This window comes from Lytechinus pictus, unplaced genomic scaffold (genome assembly GCF_037042905.1).
Source record: "Lytechinus pictus isolate F3 Inbred unplaced genomic scaffold, Lp3.0 scaffold_22, whole genome shotgun sequence".
Classification (NCBI taxonomy): Eukaryota; Metazoa; Echinodermata; class Echinoidea; order Temnopleuroida; family Toxopneustidae; genus Lytechinus; species Lytechinus pictus.
In genome coordinates this window covers 38,061-60,099 of record NW_026974142.1, presented here as the reverse complement: position 1 = coordinate 60,099, position 22,039 = coordinate 38,061, and the positions used below count along the sequence as shown (strand labels likewise).

The window sequence follows — 22,039 nt, the reverse complement described above, 5'->3', positions numbered from 1 at the left end:
TATCACCCTTTTTAAACAAAGGAATGACTTTTGCAATTTTCATGCTCTCGGGGACAATGCCGTTAAGAAGTGACATATTGAATATATGAGTAAGGGGATCCGCAATGGACGATATTACCCCCTTAAGAAGAAAATTATAGATGTTATCATGTCCTGTACTTTTTTTAGAACTAAAATCAGAAACAATATTAATTATCTCCTGATTATAAGTTGGAGCGAGAAACATTGAACTAGAATTTGGTGGGCCTAAAAATTCAGAAAAGTGTTTTGTTGCGGGAGGAACATTACTTGCAAGATTTTCCCCAATTGAAGAAAAGTGATTATTCAGGATACTACAAATTTGGTGAGAATCTTCAAAAATAACATCGCCAGATCTAATTTTTGTAATATTAGATTTGTTATTTGTTATATTCATTGCTTGTTTTAAAACTTTCCATGTATTTTGCATATCACGCTCGTAAAGTTGTAACTGATTAGTAAAGTATCTTTTCTTTTCTAAACGTATAATTTTTGTCAATGTATTTTTGTAACAAGTATATTTAAGTTTGGATTGTTCAGAGCGTTTCATTTTGTATTTATAATATAAATTATTCTTTCTATTTATCGAACGCAAGAGCGATTTAGAAATCAATGGGAGCTTCGGTGATTTTTTGTAGTTAAATGTCTTATCTCTAAGTTTTGGAATATGGGTGTCAAAGTGTAAATTAAAAATGTTCATAAAGTTTTCAAAGGACAAGTTAACGTCATTATTATCAAGGACACAAGACCAAGCAACATCGTCTAAACTAGCACCCAGACGAGCTATATTTTCGTGTGTTATTCTACGTTTTAATGGACGGCTATATATGTTATTGAATCTGTCATTTAAAGAGAAATTAGTCGAGACAGGGAAGTGATCAGTGATATCAGAGAGTAATATGAAGGATTTGGGTGGGGGAAGACGTTACAGAAAATATTATCAATAAGCGAAGCGGATTCATTGACTACGCGTGTGGGTTTATATATTAAAGGTAAGTAAGAAGCGGATAAAAATATTTCCAAAAAATCTTGTGTAACATTATTTTGTTTTAATAAATCAATATTAAAATCGCCCATTATAAAACAATTTTTACTATCAAAAATTGGATTTTTAACCAAGTCTGAGATATGATCTAGAAATGATTTGATATTCGAACTCGGAGGCCTGTATATAACACCTATGATAATGTTTTTGCTGTTAGGGATAGTAATTTCAATAAAAAGAGATTCAATTGTATCAGACATGCTGTTAAGCTCGTCTCGAACTACATTATCATAAGATTGTGAAACATATAACGCAACGCCCCCACCCACCCTATTTTGTCTGTTGTTAACTAAAAGATCATAACCATCGAGAGCGAATGGAAGGCTTGAATCATGAGAAAGCCATGTTTCGGTGAAACCTACTACTGAAAATGTTTGCATGGTGGGATTATCCAAAAGTAACCGTAATTCATCAAAGTGTTTGTTAATGCTCCTAATATTAAGGTGTATAAGAGAAAAAGAGGAGTTATCAAATTCCTTAACAACATTATTAAACTGGTTATGGGTGACGTATTCAGAACATGGACCAGGAAATTGGTTATCAGTGTCAAAATCATAATTCAACTCTTGTGATGATGAATTAAATTTGTCTGTAACATGATTTTCAAAGGAAGTAACATAGGGATTTATGTTTGATTCACTTTCTACTAACGGTGGTCTAAACAAGTCAAGAAAGTCATCATCGTTAATTGTATTGAATGGTGTATCTACCGAATTTGCCATATTAAAGAAAAATCAGAAAACGCATTTTTTTTTTAGATGACATTAAAATGTCTATAGCAGGAACAGTGAAATCTGAAATACAAGTCCCGGTCAGAAACAGATAAACAACAGTCACGTGCATGAATGAGAAGAGGTACTGAAGCAAAAACGAACAGAAAGGGAACTTACAACATACAAAGCACGATACACAAAGGAGGTTCAAGGAACCTACATGTATGAGCATGATGAGAGAAGAGGCAAAGGAAGTCCGCTTATTGTGTATTGAAGGATGAACAAGCCGTAGTTTTGAGCATGTGCATTGTCCGTTGCTTGAGCCCACGAAGGCACCTGTAGAGGGCAGTAATGGTAAATGAAAATGACGTATCATGTAAGGGAGGTTCAAGCGAGAACCCGATTTCACAAAACGAAAATGTATACTTTTTTTGAAATAACACCCTGTTATAAGTATGGAGCAGAAATGAATTAATATAAATCATACGCATTCAATAGCAACGTGTTTAATCATATCTTAAGAAAATGGAAAAAATAAGAACTCTGACTTTGAAAACAAAGTTAAGGTCAGATGTAAATGGATAAAGTGGAAAAAAGCTTTGCATTTAAATAATCAAAAAGTATCTCCTTGAAATTAAATATTTGTGTATATTCTGGTTCTAGCATTACTTATACAGAGTATGGAATCATGTGTGAAAAAGCTTACCCACACTGATAAGATGCTGTTTTGATGGGTACTGTGAATACATAGTCGGGTGTGAGCGGAGGCCGTAATACTTCCAACTGGATGAGCGATTTGTATAATCGTTGAAGATTTCATTGCAGCCTCTGTTGAAAAAAAAATGAATAGGAATTGTTCGTCACTCTGCAGTCACAGTTCCACACACAGAGTGCGCATTTGCCATTGAAATCTGCATGCGCGATAAGTGGTGCGTATAGCTTTAGACCCGCGTAGCTTTAGGACCCCCTACCATACAGCATGCCGGCGCTCGGGGCAGCCACCCCGGCCGGGCAGTGTCAGTGCACGAAATCTAAAGCCAAAGGCAAGCTAGCTACGGTACGTAGCTGCAAGCCGCGCTCCGAAAAGAAAATCTTAGAAAATGGTTATCTAACTTACTGTTTGGTCTACTGCGAATGCCTTCGAAGTCGTTGTCCAAATCTGACCCGTGTTCTTAAAGTAGTAGAACTATTATATTATTAACGGCCATCTTCGTCGCACCTAATTCTCGATCCAAAATTAGGCTGCAACATTAACAGCGAAAAACGGGCGCATACCTTTTTCAAATGATTGCGACTTGCCAGTGGCATGCATGGCAGCGCGTATGCGCAGGCCCGACGCCCAGCGAATTAATTCTGCGGATCATGAATTTTTTTTTATAGGGGTGAGCTAACTAGTTAGAGGGTTTGCATGACACCGGGGTATGACACCAATTACGAAAAAAAGTTTTAAAATAGATAAAAACTTCTTTGACATATAAAGCTTCCTCTTGTTTGGTTTGGTTGGCAACCAGTTAAGAAATGATTATTTTTGCCACTGCTTTTGAAGCTTTTTTTCTTTGAAGAATGATATACTTTACCTAAAAAAAAAAAATTATGTACTATTTTTTTTGTTTTACTTCTCCTTTTCTAAGTATATAGAAATAGCCTTGCTAGCATGGCAAGGTTAAAAAAATGGCAAAATAGTATGTGGCTTTGAATTAAATTCGTAAATTTCCTCGTCGTTGATTGGTAAATAATTTATGTCATAATCACGTCATAATGTGCTCATATGAAAACGCAAATTTCTTTGTCGTTGTTTGGTAAATAAATGATGTCATAATCACGTCATAATGTGGTCATATAAAAATGCGAATTTATTTGTCGCAGATTGGTCAATAAATGACGTCGTAATCACGTCATAATCTGGTCATATAAGAAAGCAAATTTACTTGTCGTAAATTGGTCAGTAAATGACGTCGTAACCACGTCATAATCTGGTCATATAAGAAAGCAAATTTACTTGTCGTAAATTGGTCAGTAAATGACGTCGTAATCACGTCACAATCTGGTCAAATAAAAATGCAAAAGAAATGTGCGATTCTAAGTCGTCAAAATGACGTCGTAAGAACGTCATACATACGACGACATGACGAGTATTACCACCTTACGATCAGTTAATGACGTCATTACGACCGTGTCTGCTATCAGGGTTCCTACTTTATAAATAAGCCCTGTATTGTATTAGGCCTAATCCATGACTCAATAGAGCTGGTAGCCATATTGTGTGGCTACAAAGCTTCGTACACCACGCTTTTAACAAATTTAGCAGACGACGCAATGTTCTTGGAATAACCGGAAGTGAGACAATAGTCAAGTCAGGCCCCCATGAACAAATCGTGCGTGCTGCAATGCGTGCGACCCGTTTTGTACATGAACCCCTAGAGAAGTAAAAAGAAATCCGTAGTCCGAAAAAACTTCGCATTTTCCTCTTGAAAATTTGTGCCTCTAACATTCGTGGTTTTCAAGCATGTTGCGTCAATTGAAAGATGATATTCTACTTTGTAATTTGTAAATCTTTCGCTTTGCTTACTTTGAAGAAAAATACAAGTGATTCAAAGTGAAGCTACCAACAAATTTGGACAAAGTTGTCATAACGCGATAAGGGCTTCGTCAAAGGCGAGTGAATTCGGAAATACGGCCCCGCACCCAAAGGGTTAAAAGACCTGGTAACATTGCAAGGTCATGTGCGTCATAGGCCCAGGTTGTCCTAAAGCCTAAGATCAGGTTACACTTTAAAGCCAGGTTACACTTTGAAGCCAGGTTACTCTTTAATGCCAGGTCGCAGTACAAGGCAATGTTACATAATAAGGACAGGTTACGCTTTAGGCCAGTTTAAACTTGATTGATTGATTGATTCATTCATTTATTCCATTCACATTAAAACATATTTACACAATTATTACAAACAATGCATATGTATATGAAGAGTTTAGTTGCAAAAGGGCTTTGGTCCACTTTGGACCATTCTGAGAAAAGCCATGTTTTCTGTTCTCACTTACTGCAATATTCTTATGAGAAACTAAATTGTCATGATGTACTACCCTATCGTGTTAACATAAAATTGGGTATAAGAGAAATCTACCTGTCTTCAATTTTTTTCTATGAATTATTTCAAAAATTATCATTGTGGACCTAAGCCCTTTTGCAAGTAAACTGAAATGAATCCAATCTATTTTGATTAAAAAAGTGATTTTTCTTTGCCACTTTTTTCACGTTTTCATGTAAATTTCAAATTTTCTTCGTTTTCATCAAAGTGACTAAAACTTTAGAGGTTTTGAGACAGAAAACAATAAAATTTATGAACAATGGACCTAACCCCTTTTGACAAATGAGCTCTTTTTTAATTTCTCCTATATTGCATATTCTTATGCGAAACTAAATTTTCAAGATTCCCTACCATGACAACATAAAACTGGGAATAAAAGAAATCTTCCTTTATTCATATTTTTTTAAATATTCTTTTCCCAAAAAAATCCTTTTGCAACTAAACTGAAATGGACCTAATCTCTTTTGAAAAAAAAAAAGATTTTTCTTCGCCATTTTTGATCACTTTTAAATAGGAATTTCATCTTTTCTTTGGTATCATCTTATAGAGCTACTAAAAATCTATACATTGAAACCAAAAAATCAAATTTGATGAAAAATTGACCTAAGCCCTTTTGCAAGTGAGCTCTTCATATACAAATATTAAAATCGAAACAATAATGCATAAACAATGTTCATCATATACAAAGATTGAAAATGGAAAAGAAGAACCTTTGGAAAAGCCTGATATGGCTTTGCAAATTAAAAGTTCTCACAAAAATATGTATAATTCACATTAATATCTTAGAACATAGATTATACATCAGAAAGTTAAAGAGATAGAAAAATGCAACAAACGAGACCAGAAAAAAAAAAATTACAAGAGATAAAAAATAAGAATACAGGTGGGTGAATTTTCATTATTACTGTGAATACAAATGAAATTTTAGCAATTTTTTAAAAGTTGAATTGGATTTTATTAAACGCATATTTAATGGTATCTTGTTCCAAATTATTGGTAGGGTATTTCTGACAGATTTTTTGATATAGAGGTTTTTATTTTCCATTAATGAAATAAATTACGGAGTCTAGTTTCAAGGCAATGAATTTGATGATTAATTGAGAACATGGATGATATATTATTTGGTAATTAGTCTTGAAAATACTGAAAGCCAAGTAATGCAATATGGTAAATGAATAAATCAAAAATATTTAAGGTTTTTAAACGGAAAAACAAAGGAGCAGAGTGGGCATGATATTCACTACCTGTACATATACGTAAAGCCTTCTTTTGTAACTTAAACAAAATGCCAAGTTTACCTTGAGTTGAACTTCCCCATACACCTATACAGTAACTCAAATATGGAAATATAAGAGAGTTGTATACAGTAAAAATATAGACAATGGCACATTAAAATTTAATTTATACATAATACCAATTGACTTTGAGACTTTATTTGTTATGAAATCTATATGCGCATCCCATCGAAGATTACAATCTAATAATACTCCGAGAGAGTAATAACATGTGATTTTGAAATAGATATGGAGTTAATACTTAAAGATATTTCATCAATGATAATTGACCTGTAATTCTTTTTATGAAATATACAAAGAAATTGTTTTACTAAGATTGAGCAAAAGTCTATTCGCATTAAACCATTTTGAAACTTGATGGCTACCCGCTCTAAAATAAAACAGCAAATATCAACTTTGAGCGGCCGATCCGAAAGTATTGATGAAATTATTTTTCGCTATGTTTTACCGTTCATGGATCGGTATATACCGTGCTTTTCGCCTGAATTATTGATTTAAGCCTGATGAGATAGGCCTACTCTTATCTTGAAAAGCTAATATGTACTAATAACGTCTTTAACACATCAAAAATGATTTTTTTTCCCGGCCTATCAGGGAAAATGTACACTACTTGAATATATTACTGCTCTCCCTTCCCTCCATTTGTGAACACGGGATCCACCCCAGGAATATTTTTCGTTTTCTGTGTACCCCTCTTGAATTAATCCCATCTACGGCACCAATGAGGACATTGCATTATTTCCAAGAGGTTACCAATAATATTCTTGAAGGACATTCTCAAACGCCCAGTAAAGAGATTAGAACTCCCGCTCTCACATGTGATAGGGCTATCACATGAGAAGTTAAACGAATCGAAACCCCCATATGCTTTCTAAAAAAAGAATATACATTTTTAGAAGTAAAACTATACATTTGAGGTTTAAAAAATCACAAATTTTGTGGCTCGTGCTTTGCGCCCCATCAATTACTATTCAGCAAGGTAGTACTTATCCTGTTTCTGGCTTTCAAAATGTTTAGAATGTCCAATAACTAAGTATGGAATATTACCAAAAATTTTCTCGCGTTTCGCGCTAACATCAATTATTATTTACAAAGGTATTCATTGTGTTTCTGGTTACAAAAAGTGTTTAGAATGTCCAGTATTTTTCAGGTTGGAATATCACAAATATTCAGCTCGAGCTTCGGGTTCGCATTATTCGATTGGCAAGATATGCAGGCATATCCTTTTCATAAGTCACATGAAGTCCATAACAGGTTCCTTTTCTGGTCAGTATATAAACAATTTCAGCTCGTACTTCGAGCTCTCATTAATTCTTTAGTTAGATACACATCTTTTTCATGATTACACAAAATGCTTGGGATATTTAATTTCTATGTCTTATGTTACAAGAAATGTCCAAATGTTTGAGGTCGCGATTCGCACTAGCAATAACTCGAAATAATTCCCTTTTGTTAGTGATTAGCGCCACAAAGCGAGTTTTATAACTTCAGATTTGAAATTTTCCAAAGCGCTTGCACGCTACACTCTCTCGCTGAAAAGAGACGAAAATATCTCAAAAATAATTTCAAAAACATTTGCTCAACTTCCAGGGGCGGATCCAGCTTTCGCCAATAGGTCGGGGAAGGGGAATTTTTTTTACCCATAATTTCCCCGATCGGCCGATCAAAGTAGATTTTTATTTGTTTCTTTTAAGGGGTAATCATAACAGTCACTTCTTAGCTTTATTCTCACAAAACATGAATGAATAATAATCTCATATAAGCCCTAATTAAATAGTACGAACGCGAAACGCGAGCTAATTTTTAGGAAATTTACGGCCTACTTGTGCGCATATGGTAATACTCCTATGCAGAGCTAATTGGCCGTTGATGGAGTGCATGAGACCCATGTGCAGAAAAAAAGGCAGTTGCGGTAGCGTGGTTCGCCGACATGTGAACCAACAGAATGTGGTGCCACTGCGAGAAGGCCTGTGGGGATCGGGCCGGCCGTTACGAGGCAATAAATTAAACATGGGAAAAATACCTTCTTCGTACTTTTTCTTCGTGTTTTTCAGTGTTTCTCTCAAGTTAGAAGAACTTTTTTGGGGTTGCCAAAAAAGGGGGCGGGGCCGGCCCCCCCCCCCCTTGGATCTGCACCTGACTACTTCACGCACATGATAATGCCATTGTGACCATATACGTTTGCACCAAATTGCCAATTTTGACATACCTTTTTGTCTGCCCCCCCCCCCCCTTCAAGCGAAAATATGTTCACACCGCCCCTGCTTTAATTTTTTTTATCCATGTTATTCTAATTTGTCATATGTTCACAGAGAAAACACTCTATATGCTTATATTTCAACTGGTTATTTTTTCTTCCTTTTCGGGGTTTGTTGTCAGGGGCGGATCCAGCCTTCGCCAGTAAGGGGGGGGGGGGGGGAGGGGGAATTTTTTCAGCAATATTTTCCCCGATCGGCCGCTCGAAGATAAGTTTTGGTTTCTTTAAAATTTAAACATTCTGGGAAATGTTTGTTATCCTAAAAAAGATATGCATGCAACTAAATAATTACTACGAACGCGAAGCGCGAGCAGAAATTAACTGATGGAAAAGGTACTTGTTAAAGATTGCTTGCAGAAAGCCATGAAGACGTTATATATTAAAAAGTCAAGTAATGTGAGCGCGAAGCGCGAGCTGAACATTTTTGGACATTTTTACCTAAAAAATAGAAATTCTAAGCACTTTTGTAACTGAAACAGATTTAACTGAACAATTGATGCGAGCGGAAAATTTCGAGAATTAGACCTACTAAACAATCAGGCACACTAACGGTTTTCCGCTATTCACGAAAAGAATGGATATCCGCTAAAACAAGGCTCATGCATAATTCATAGCGTCATCCCCCCATCATGCATTGCGCTGCTTCGCTTGTTATGTCAATGTAAAAATTATGCGGGTTTCAACTGTAATTGTTTGAAACATTCTTGCACAAAATGTGATGGTTCATACTCTACAATGCAAATGACAAATATTTGAATTTTCTCCTTTGTGAATTTAAAACGAATTTATCCATGACATTTTGAGAAATCTTCACTGGAATACGTAAGTAGGTGGAAGTTTTTGTTTCGAAGATCGAAACATGCAAATATAGATGTTCTCACCGGGCGCTGCAATTTTCAGGGCAGTCTATATATCAGCGTGTGTACAATTATGACAGCTCGGTGACAGCTCAAACTATACACAGGCAACCTCACAAACACTGAGGTAATAAGCAAAAAAGTAACTTACTTCTTTGGTACTGCTACATGGTAAACAATGATCCACTGATGAGAAATGGAAAATGAACAAAATCTCCAATCTAATAATAGCATAATTTCTTTTGGTTACTAAAGTACTGGACACACAACTCCCTGTTTTGGCCAATAAAACAGCACCACAATAACACAACAGACGATACACAAGGACACGTGGTTTTTTCATTAAATCTCGTATAGCAGATTGCTGAGAAGGCTTACATAATTTTCCCAAATGATGCGGAATTATTGCTACAGCCGATCTCATTGTTTACAGTAGAAACCATGTACAGAATATCTATGGGCCTACATGAGTGATTTGGAAGTTGCAAAAACTAGTATGACATAATGAATAGTAGGGACATGGATCGAGTAAACACAGTAGCTCCATGGTAGGGACTACCTTTTTATACATGCATGTAAGTGGGAGTTATACCAGCTTATGTGATTTGGATATTCTCAGCTGGCTGTGATATATTGGATTCTTTAATATAAGTAAAATGAAAATATGAAAGAAAGAAAACAATAATCAAAACATAGGAATACTAGGCTAAATTCGAATAATCTTCCAACCATCATAACAATCACATGTTTGTCATGGTCATAACAAGACATCATAGATCAGAAGCAAAACAAGAGTTATTGTTATTAACCGAATATTTTCTTGCAACTATTCCACCCTGCCTTCTTTCGATGTCATCCTTTTCATTTCATCCCCTACTTTCGAAGATAATCGTCCATGCAACCGTGCCCTATGGATGCAGTGCACCCGAACACTTGACAGTGATGGGGCCTAGCTTTCATCACCTTTCATACACATTTATTATACACGTGGGCTATTTTAGAAATTGCGTAAAAACAACAAAAAAACGCCTACATGTAGATTCATAGTTTATTTTCATTTGTGCAATAAAAACAACAAAGCGTCAGCTACCTCACAATTCGTGATGCAACCGATAACCATTCCAAGTATGTATGCATACGTACAGTGATTTACATTAAACGACTACAAACGTCTATTCAGAGCGAGTGCCAATCAAACGAGTGCGACCTTTGAAGACCGCTCAACGAAGTGCGATAGCGAATTTCCATTCTTTTCGTGAATAGCGGGAAAGCGTTAGTGCGCCAGACTGCTAAACGTGACACTCTATTCATGTTTTGTTAATCATAAAAAGATGTAATCGGAGATCTTCCTCACATTAATGATGCGAGCGCAAAGCGCGAGCAGAAAATTTATATATATATTTTTGAACTGATCGAAAAGGTACCTGTAACTATCTAAATTCGAGCGATTATAATTGTAATCAAATAGATTAACTTTTTAATCCAGCTCAGATTGTCCTGAGGGACAAATCCCTTCAAATTAAAAAGTAAACTTTTCTTGCATTACTAATTTTTAATCTTCAGGAAGATTACTTAAATCATAATCAAATTAGATTAAAAACTAATCAGTTATGAATTAACTATAAATCCCTTTCTAGATTACCACTTTCACAATCTAAAAAACAGTACACAATATGAAATTAAGAATTGGGTGCTTTAACAGCTTTATTTTCATAACATTTCATCAGTTAACATTCAAAATTCAATGCTTTCAAAGCATTATTTACATTGCAACAATACACATTTCGTCAGTTAACATTCAAAATTCAATGCTTTCAAAGCATTATTTACATTGCAACAACACACATTTTATCAGTTAACATTCAAAATTCAATGCTTTCAAAGAAGTATTTACATTGCAACAATACACATCAGAGTGTAATGTGATTATGAAGACCATTGTACAATCAATTCTCAATATAATGAAAGTAGAAACATTAAATATTCTGTACAATTATAAGGTGAACTAGAAATATCACCGAAGGTGATTAATACCCCCGCCCCATCAATAACATGCTGTTACCATGACAACACGATTTTCGGCACGTGAAAAATGTGTCTTGCACATCCTTACACCAAGACAAATGTTTGTGCCAAATTGGTTGAAAACTGAGGAAGTAGTTCGATCCCCAAGATTTTTACCACATTTTCTGACATAACATGCCGTTACCATGGCAACACAGTTTCCGAAACATGTGGAAAATTTGTCCTGAACATCCTCACACCAAGACCAATCTATGTGCCAAATTTCATAAGTATTGGTTGAAAAATAAGGAAGTAGTTTGATCCAGGTTTGCAACGGACCGCCCCACAGTGGGCCAGAATGGGTTGAAAGTGCGCCAAAAATATATTTCGAGTTATATTTTTACTTTAACATGTTGATTAAGGGTAATTTTGGGCGTAGAATCGACTGAACATAATTTAAAGCCGATGTGACGTCACCTTGATACCAAATTTTGATTGGCTACTTAAAACCTATCTGTGAAAAGACAAATTACGCTAAACAATGTGTAATATATAAACTTTGTGTTATGTGCTACTGTCAGATTGACCAGAGTGAATGTTGGTTTATGCTTCTCACATGCCTAAAAAGTGTGTATGAGATGCCAAAAATAATTTCATAGCATCAAAATGATCATTAATTAGATTTATAAAATCTGAAATATATTAACCGTGCTTTATCAAGCTGTGTTGACTTGTGTAAAACGCAGAGTATAAATTATAACACCACGAATGTATCACTATGAGGAGGGTTTTTGGCTGAAATTATTCTACAAGTAAGTTTTATCTCTGGAAGAGTTGTGTGTATAGCCCTTATATTTGCGTTAGCGACCTTTATTTTGTTTACATTTTGCCCGGAATTCATGTCATTTTCATGGAATGGAAGGGGAATCGTCCTCGCTGTGCAAAAGCGAACGGCAATGTACACCCATACGGTGCGCTACGACGACTGCGCGGTATAAACATGACCGTTTTGAAACAGGTTTTTGGGGTGTTGTGTCAAGTAAAATCGGCTCTAACATGAAAACGGGCAAAAACGAGCAGCTAAATTTGGTATCGACTTAAAGCTTAGACATCGGGAAAAATGATGCTTATAGAATTTAGACGGAAATTCACGGAAATCTAAACGTTTCTAATGTAAATGCAAAAAACATGGATTTTCAGCCTATTTCGAGGAATAATCATCCTATAAACCCCCTGAAAGATGTCTTTTATCTACTTTGAACCCTTTCACACGAAAAAGAATTTATCAGGATTATGTGGGAGCCATTTCAGATTCCTACATGAAAAACCTTATGTGAAATGGCCTGTTTTTCAACTAGGTTGTCATATACGTGACATTTCGCAAAATGTCACATTTTACGATTTGAGGTAGGAAATTAACAACCTTTATGCAAATTCCCGAATGAAATATTTTGCTGAAGTATTCTTCAAAGTGTTGTCTTTCAGCTGGAAATGACAAAAATTTAAAATCTGAAATTGCCCAAAATGACTTTTGGCGCACTTTTGTTTCGCCCCGGCCCACTGTGCGCCCGCCCGACCATACGCTGATCACTATATACCCCCTTCAAACTTCATTTGGCGGGGGTATAATTATGATATTAAGTGATGTGATTTGATATAAATTCATAAAAATACACAGAATAAGTTATATCATATATAATAAGGAAGGGATAAGTGACCAGGCAATGTATAATATTGAAAGAGTTTACGATGCAAGTTGTGTTTCAGCGCTAATCAGTGTCACAGTAAATAACTTCATGGCATAATTAATTATAGTCATGTGTACTCAAATTCATAAATTGCGGAAATAAAGAAATGAGAGCAAGTTAAACAAAAACTTTGAGATTGTTGTAACAGAATAACTGACCAACAGGGACCGTGATTACTAAGTCTCTGCTGAACTTTGTTCAGGTGAGCCAAAAAGAGCAAAATAAATATGAAAATGAAATGTTAACCTTAATCAGACTGGATTATTTTGGAGGGGGGGGGGGTAAATGCCCTAAAGGCCCCCCGCCCAATCTCGGCTTTATTGATCGCGCAATCGAAAAACGAAAATAGTCATGCATGTCACCCATGACTTAATCTACAAAACTGTATACTATTTGATTGTTCCAAAATAATTCAAAATTAATTTGTTATTATAAATTATCATAATTTATGCATGAAATTAGAATTTGACTGTTTTAAATTATAAGGCCCTTGTACCGCTAATCTTTTGTTTAGAGACTCCCTTTGAAATTCTGACCAAATGCACTTAAAAAAATAATCAGTATCAAAGTGTCTTAAGTATTTAAATGTTTTTCAAATTTCATATGTATTTATTTGTTTTCGATTTTTTTTGGATGGAAATTGTCGACAATAATTTCATGATCTTAAACAACATGAAATTAATTGATTTTAATCAGTAAAAGCAAAGAGAACGGTATGAATTTAGGCTACAAACATAATTTGCATTTTGAGCAATTTTGGGACTGACATGCACTTACATAATTATGCATAAGTTCGGACTGCATACCAAGGCGTCGCAAATTTGGTCTCAAAAGATGCATGAGATTTATCGACAGATGCCAAAATTTTTTTTAAAGGGGGCCTTTCACCCTCCCCCTCCCAAGTCCATTTAGGGTTAAATTTGTCTTGATGTCTTAATGCAAGACCTTGTAAATTCTGCTTGATTCTTTACCTTATGACTCATGAATGATAAATCACTCTCAGCAATGTAATATCAAACTAGATATCACCATGTCTTCTAGTTACTTTTGTGAAAAATATGTCTGCACATCCTCACAAGCAGACCGATGTATGTGCCCAATTTCATGAATATTGGTTGAAAACTGAAGAAGAAGTTCGATCCGCAAGATTTGCAACGGACAGCCCGACCGTACGCTGATTCCTATATACCCCCTTCAAACTTCGTTTGGCGGGGGTATAATAAACAACATTTCTTTTCAACCCTTAGGCTCACACCACAAGTAGTCAACGAACTCATTTTGTCTCGGAACACTTGTACATCATTACTCATCTTAATTCAGATAATTTCACACAAAGGCTCATTTTTTGGCATAAACTAACCACTAATTTAGCTTTCACTCAAAACCACTGCTATCCCGATCGCTCTCTAAAGCTTGAAATAACAACCTTGTACTACTTCTTTGCTCTGCATAATTAAAATATGTAAATTAGAACTTCTTTCATAAATGGTCTGCATACAAGACTACCTATATGAACAACATTTTCTCACTCAGCGTATATTTATACCATTTGGAATCTGTACAAAAACATCACTTTTTTTCATATTTTATCATTTTCATATTTATGTACAAAATCCGAAATAACAGCCTTAGATAAACTATTCTCTGTCATGTTCGTATAGACAGCAAAAGTGCTTATGAATTACAAAGGTAAGGTGAGTGAGAGGCCTGTCCCGGTCTAACAAATCCTCTGTTCTGTCCCCGAAAGCCGCTTAGTTTTCTTGTCCAAGCTACTGCTCGGTTAACTTTAAATTTCGGATCGATAACGCCATACTTCTTACAGAGGCTTTGGTATCAGATGCCTGCATGACCCTGTACATTTCAGATGCCATGAACTCCTAGAAATGTTGAATTACTTGGGCAAAATGGACTCCAAATACATGAGACTTAAAAAGCCTGTCAGTGGCTTCCACCACATTCTGTCCCGCTTCAATCACTACCTTGTCCGCAATCAAAAAAGGATCGTAGTGGCTTGCGTCTGTGTCCAAGGGCTAGTATATAGGGCTGCCGAAACTCAGCAGACTTCCCAGCTGCTGCCGCTTGAACATCTGTCCCAATCTGGCAAAGAAGCAGAAAGAAGTTATAGTTGAGCATTGACAACATGAGCTACAAATTTTAGAAACATAGGCCCCGACATTATCATATTGAATGAAATGTCGAACCTAATTACTCTCGTATTGAAACAGAGAGGGAAAAAATACATGATGTAAACCTGTAGTATATTTGAAACAACCCCATGAATGAAGCATTGGGAGGCTGCCACGATCCATAAACAGCCAACGATATTTATAAGCCAACAATGAGGTTTTGCCAGTGAAGGAGAGATTAATGACTGCATGTATACATGCCTGCACAGCTGGAATTTGCATTACATAAGATATTGGAATGCATCTTCAGGATGGCATACACCACTGCATTATATTTATATGGCCTCTTTCAAGTTCTGGCTCTGCAATTTGTAATCATCATATTATAATTTATCTTTGTTGATTTTTTTGCATTTGTTGGTATACATGAAGTTGATATTGTTGTTGAATAAATAAATACTACAATTAATTTCTTTATAATGATCATTCACAATTCTTAATACATAGGATACACAGAAAAAAAGAAAAGTTTTCATAGTGAAAAGTAAAGGGGGAGAGGCATTAACCAATGTAGAGGAAGATTCATAAAGAGGTGGAACAAAGCCCGGGAACAAAAGAAAAAAAACTAACATAGACTACTTGGGCTGGGTGGAGAAAAAAACCCAATGAAGAGAGGGACAGACAGAAAAAACAGAGAGGGAAAAAAGTTGTGAAATAGCAAGAAATACACACAAAAAGAGAAGCATTGTGGGACAGGAATTTAAGGATAAATTGATGTCTGGTAGGGAACCCAAAATTCACATATTCACTAATTGACTACTTACAGGTCTGTACTGGATGAAGTGCTCCAAACTCGATGCCCTTGAACTCGAGGTGGGGTTCTTTGTCTTTGTCAGTGGCTTATGTAACATCAGCAACAGTGCAGTTAAACCACACAGGTCTCCTGTAACAAATAAATATTATGATATTATAATTTAATATGTTTAATTAACTTTGGCACACTCCCTTATTGTCATGTAATGATAGTAGGTAAGATTATATCTTATCTGCTCACTTTGATGCAATGATGTACATACATGTACATTGCATCATCTCCTCATTGTAATGCAATGCATATATTGTACCCTCCATTCATCACAATTCCATGTGTGATAGAGAGAGATTACAAGGTCTCTGCCAAACTTTGTTCAGGCAAAACAAAAAAGTGTGGAGACAACTGTTGTTTGGATCATTAGATCTCTGAACATCTTTTTAACAATCATGGAGAGTGCCACTTAAGTATTTGAAAGCGGATAACTTTTAATATGTTTTGTCTGCTGTCCCACCTATATAAAACAGCAAACAAAATTTCTTTGCACAACCAAACTGACAATGAATATAAATCAGAAATAAAGGGGGAATCTAGGCTAAAAATCTTATAATTTAGAAAGTAGAGTAAAATTTAACAAGCACAACACATCATATGTGTATAGAAAATATTTCCCTTATATGGACATAACTAAGTAACAACAATGATCATAAACATTCCATCAGGAGTCAGTCATCCCAGTTTATTATGTTTGGAGCTGAAAATTTGAATAATTATTTCACATAATAAAATACAAATCATCAGCTTGCTCATTGAATATGCATGAAACCATTTTATTGAAGAAAAAAAATGCAAAAAAAAAAATAACTTCGTTACTTTTTCATCCGATTTTGATGACATCTTTAGTGTTGTGCTTGTTATATTTTACTCTATAAGACTTGAAGGTATATCTTTGATGTACTAAACTTTTTTTTTTCACAATATATGCCAAGGCACTTCATTTGATCTCCTCTATGCTCTATGCACCTTTTATATCCCCTTCAGCTCCCATTGTTCTGTTCTATCTTATATTCATGGAAGTAATCCCTTTGATTTTTCCCCCTCTTTCCTATGCACGAACCTACTTACTTCCACTGCAACATCCTCCTTCTTTCACCTCAACTCTATTCTTACTATTGTTTTCAATTTCTTTCTTTTTTTCAGCCTAAACCTAGCATCATACATGTACATGAGTTGTTGTATCTTGCTCTTATCTTCATTCGTTCTCCTGAAGACGAGCTGCGCAGTTCAGCTCGGAATGTGGCGTTTCCAACTCTTACATGGTTGTACCGCAAATACCTTCCGAATTGATTTATATTTTACTCTACGTTTTCAAATCATTTGAATTTCAGCCTGGAGTCCTTAAAAATAAATACTTTACTCACTGTTGTCACCTTCCTCAAACTGTTGAATTGATTCTTTTACCGCTGGATACCCGCTCAACCCTAATTTTATGATACGGTCTCGGTAGAACGACTCCCACTTTAAAATAAAATTGTCAGAAAGGTGCCCATGTTCTGTTTCAAAGTCCACGTTGATCTGTAAACCAAACAGGAATAAATATATTCTTGTAAACCTAATTTTTCATGCTTGTAATAGTAGAACATTGGGTCCATGATTCAATGCGTACATTTTGCCTAGTTCATGAAACATGGACATAACCCACATAAGGATAATTAAAGGAGAAAGAAACACTAGAAACCAGTTGAATTCATATCAAATTGAAAAATCAAAGAAACATATTGTTGAAAGTTTGAGCCAGATTGAATGAATGATAAGAAAGTTATGAGTATCTGAATATTGAGATCACTAATGCCATGTAGATCCTCAAATTGGCAATGCGACCGAGATCTGTGATGTCACAGACTTACAACTCCCCCATTACTTTAATACTTATTTCACTTAAATTCTCTCTTTTATAGGGTCTATTGCAAGATGAGGTGTTCTTTAATGAGAGGAAAAGTACAAAGGTTTCACAGCATTATATCATGGATGATTTGTTTGTCATATCATAAGAATGAGCAAAATGAGATATTTGGGGGTATATTTTCACTGTCCAAAGGGGAGAGAGTTGTACGTCTGTGACATCACAGATATTGGTCGCATTGCCAATGGCAATGTCTGCATAGCATTAGTGATCTTGATATTCAAATGCTCATAACTTTCTTATTACTTGCCCAATCTTACTCAAACTTTCGGTGATTTCATTCTTTGATTTTTTTACTGTCAAACAAGCTAACTTGCTACAAGGGTTTAATTCTCCTTTAACATGCATGATTTGAGAAACTTTGGATCTACCCTAAATATTATTGGAATAAAAGCCCTTTTTACACCTGGAGAAAATGGGAAAAACTGTAACATTAACGGGAAAGCCTAGCACAATTTCCTCTCTTGGTGAGAAAAGTGCATGCATTTTGTCATTTACATCATATATTCTTAATCTTTAACGCTATCTAGTAAATATTACCCTGCTCCACATGAATAACTTTAAGTCCCTACCCCTATGGATGATCATCATCACGTTTGGTTTTGAAGATGATAACAATCTGATTTACCCGATCCCCCCCCCCCCGGCCCCATTTATTTTCTTTTACACCTACATGGGCCCAAATAGCTTCCCTAGATATTGTCATGAAAAATGTATTCTTCCATAAAGGTATATATGCAACATATCTTGTTTGTAAAGCTTTTGGGTACGTACCTGAATAATTAATTGACCCCCCCCCCACCACCACCCCTGGCACGTTGCCACATGCCATATACGAACAACTTTAGATCCTTACGACGTAAAGACGATCTACATGTTTGGTTGAAATCTGATATCTGGTTCAAAATAAATTCAATATGAAAATATGATTTCCCAAATTGACCCTTTTTCCAAACTTTCATTTCCTTTAGGAGCCCAAGGTGACCATCCTAGGTCTTGACATGAACAACTTATATTCTCCATTTATAAAGGTATCTACATTCAACAGATCATGACTGTACTGCTTTACCCACTTTCTCCAATAGGGGGGGGGGGCACATGCTCCATATGAATAAACCCCCTACTGATGATCCTCACCAAGTTTGGTTGACATCCGCCCAGGGGTTCTTGAGAAGAAGATTAAAATGTAAAAAGTGTAGGCACAACGGACAAAAAGCGGTCACAATAGCTCACTTGAGCCTTTGGCTCAGATGGGCCATCAATAAGGGAACTGAGCATCAAAATCATTAAACTGACAACAATCAGACATACACTGTAGTGAGAATCTGTGTTCTTTCAGTACAAATTGGCAATCATAACAATTTTAAACATATTTAAGTCTTAGTGGATATATTATAAGCAAATATTTTGTTTAACACGTTAAGCATTAAAGTAAAAATAAAAGTTTGCCAATTAGCAGAAGAAAATAGGCCTCTTAATAAGTCGTCATGAAAGATCGGGTTAATTTTACAAGTTCTGGCATCTCTTGTATCCTTGGAAATGTGGTGATGAAGTCTGTAATGGTCATGTCTGTCCTCTTCTTCAGCATCATTTGACGATAAGCAGCAGTGTCTTTGAAAAATTTGATAATTTTCCCCTTATTTGCTGCAGTGGGAACTGTGTGCTTCATCCAGTTAACCTGAAAGACAGAAGTTACCGTATTATTTCAACCATCAAAATAACCTGCATGTACATGTAAGGCACTTTTATTGCCTTGGACACACTCTTTGTATTACTTCTAAACGTGCCTTTAATTTGGTGCCCCCTTGATCTCGTATTTTGAGCTATTCTGCATTTCATACATTACACAGATTTGCATGCGTACTAGGGATGCCATCGACATGGCAATTACATCATCAAAATGACAGAAACCATGCCAATATCGACATGAGAAATAGATTTCACAACATTTGTCAATATAATTTCCTTAAATGTTAACTGCATGAAATCACCCATTAGAGCTTTCCAAATGTGCTTTGTCACTCAGATTAATGAAACAAACCTGAGAATGAAAGAATGATGATGATTACCAAGGCATGTCATTGACCAATAATGATTTGCTTTCAATCTCTTTAACTTTTTAATAATTTATTTGACTTATTTTTTAATTGTTCGGAGGGCTTCCGAACAAATCTATACATATAATAACTACATGTACAGTTTGCAAGGTGTAATTATTGTAAATTCATTAATCTGACTTCGGTTCAAAGCGTGAAAGCTGTTCGAAAATACTTTTGATAATGTCTTTTCAAATATAGAGCAAGTTTTATTTTTCCACTTTTTCCTTACCAAAACTATATTTGTGCTTTAAGAATATCTTGAATTATCTTTTCTAATCAGTTTATTAAACTCAGACAAGTCTTTCAGTCAGCCACCCATCTTATTTCACATATTATTTTGCAGGAATCAACACTGTAACAAGATTGACATTTCTCACACCTTTTCTTGTAATTCTTCATCTTGAAGTAATTCCTCATCCACTATCACATCTTCTTGTTTGTGATCATTTGATTTGGCATGCTTCCTCTTCTTACCCCGTTTGCCATTCGGCCTCATATTCTTGAATCTGTACTCAATGAATCCTTCATTTTCTGGGAAGAAATGCTCCTGTCATGTCGAAAGTATAAAACATATGTAGTCACATGATATCATGAGATCCAGTACTTCAAAAGGCAAAATCATGCATTCTTCGTAAAAATAAATAAATAACCTGAGTCAAAAAGGGGCATGAGCCTTCGATCCTAGCAAATTCTTCTTTGAAGGAAAACTCATTCAGTGTGTTGCTATGGTAACCAAATAAACAGATAATTATTTTTACAATATTTGTATTTTTTTAAGAATATGTAATTTAGTGATAAAGATGTAAATGTGTGAGCTTGTGATTCTACTAATAAGATTGACCTTATTGTCAGCTTCACGTAGACACCACAATCACAAAATACCATTGATCCTAACTGGAGTTATTAGGATAATATCGGCACGCGAAAAAAGGGCACCAAAATTGGAAAAAAAATCCTATTTTAGGGGCGGCGGGCGGGGTCGGCCAGTTGCTTTTTTTATCCTTTTTAATTAGACATCCTGCAAATCAACAAATAAGTAATAATACGAATTACTCTTGTCATTGGAATTCTTGTTTTTATTATATCAATTATCGTCGCTATGGTAACACACTCAACATAAATAATAAAGGGCATTTATACTGGACCTGCCTAACTGTATGCGTTTTGTGTACATTATTATGTAATTTTGATCCAAAATTTTACTGGTTTTTAGTTAACATAAAATATAAACAAATACTTTTTAAAAATCATCAAAATACATATCAAAATAACAGGAATTTACTCTACTTTCTATTGATACGAATTTCTAAGATCTTAGGCGTTTTTTACTCTGTTTATAATGTGTCACATGAAGACATGATTCCATTTCACGGAAGCGTGCCTGCAGGCACGATCGGCGGTTAAACGCTTAATGGAGTGTTAACAGAACACACACGTGTCACCTGCTAAAAGTTCAAGGCACAATAAAGGAAAACTGTGTAGGCCTACTTATAGCACAATTTGCATAAATTAGCCAAATTAATGAATTTCCAAATTCTATGCACAAATTATGATCCCTGTACTTAGCTCTACCAGATTTAGAGTCAAGTTGGACTTAGACGTACAGTTAAAAAAGGCATTGTTTGGTGAATTTAATATATTTGCATTAATTAGCAGTTAATCAATTTCCACATTCTGTGTAAAGGCTATGGTTCCTGTACTTACATTAGCTTTTAGTTTTAGATCTTTTACATTTAGATCTAGACCCATCTCCTAGATTTTAAGTTTAGTCTAGGTCTAGATCTAGACTACTTGGCCGGTCACTAACAGTAACACTATTCACACCCGTAAGGCCCAAGGCCAAGGCAGTATAGTGTATCACTCACACTACCTCGAGCGAAGTTTGTGCATGCTCCACTCCTCTTCACTACCGCTACACTACGCTCCACCTACCCAAGCTTCGAGACCGTAAACTCTATCTGATATTCCGAGTGACAAAGGTGGGATTTTATGGGGGGGGTGTTACACCCACAAATGTA

General features: G+C 35.5%; 1 long non-coding RNA gene across 1 annotated transcript; it reads right to left on the bottom strand.

Moving 5' to 3' along the window:
- Positions 1–14,431: 14,431 nt before the first annotated feature.
- On the bottom strand, positions 14,432–17,508 carry LOC135157989 (uncharacterized). The gene is made up of 3 exons (XR_010296828.1): positions 17,381–17,508; positions 15,973–16,091; positions 14,432–15,119 (listed from the first exon to the last, which is right to left on the bottom strand). It is a non-coding gene; the product is annotated as an uncharacterized LOC135157989 (long non-coding RNA).
- Positions 17,509–22,039: the final 4,531 nt, after the last annotated feature.